Source organism: Toxorhynchites rutilus, chromosome 2, assembly GCF_029784135.1.
Source record: "Toxorhynchites rutilus septentrionalis strain SRP chromosome 2, ASM2978413v1, whole genome shotgun sequence".
Lineage (NCBI taxonomy): Eukaryota > Metazoa > Arthropoda > Insecta > Diptera > Culicidae > Toxorhynchites > Toxorhynchites rutilus.
The window spans coordinates 16,580,553-16,581,473 of NC_073745.1; positions in this window are offsets into that span (position 1 = coordinate 16,580,553).

The following is a 921-nucleotide window of genomic DNA, read 5'->3' on the forward strand; positions in this document are numbered from 1 at the left end:
GCGATGAATAGCAACTAAATGAACTCAACAAGCTGACGGTTGAGTGCTGAGTGGAGGTGTGCTGTCACTCACACATTAGACTGATGCATGCTGGGCAATTATCCAATAGCGTGGCTCATACCACACAATACATATCTCCAGCGGTTCCCGGAAAAAAAAGTGTACGAAAACAACTGCAATAGAAACAACTGCTCAGACAAAAAATTAGAACTACAAGTAGACTAGAAATATTCTGACGCGGAAAAACATTATAGGTATAAGACGGTCTGTGATACTGTGCGCGAGTATAAGAGTTATGATTTTGATATTTGTCCAAAACAAAATACCTATAATTGTGGAAAGAATGGACGAACATCCCAGGTATTACCTACTAAGAATATTCATACCCAACCATAGTTATTTATTACCTATTAGGATGCCAATATATATACAATGTACAGAACATATTTGAATAGTCGAAGAAACAAGTTGAACGCTCGCAGTAATGCTTGTTGTGAATTAATGAAGGTAATTCAAATATTTAAGTCTACTTAAACGGTTGCCTTGTTCTATTTACCATACAATTCTTTGCATTTTTTCGTGAAAATTATCCTTCTGTATAATTTTCGCCCCTCGCTGCTTTTAACAACTGCACTCACTTTCCGGCAAGGTATTTGAATGTGTTTTGGGAAATTTCGTTCGTATCTGACACCACCGATCATGACTGCCCGGGGACAGGCCAACTGTGTATCAACATGATATTTTGACATTTTATTTTTGCTCTCCCTCTCTCTTTCGTCCTCACGTGTTAGCAATATTAAATAAATACGGTCTGTGAATTTTTTTACCTCATACTGCTGTTGCCCTTTGATGGGGTTTACAGAGCACTGCATTACCGATGGCACTCGAAGAATGCATACATGAGCCAGCGAACGGCAATAT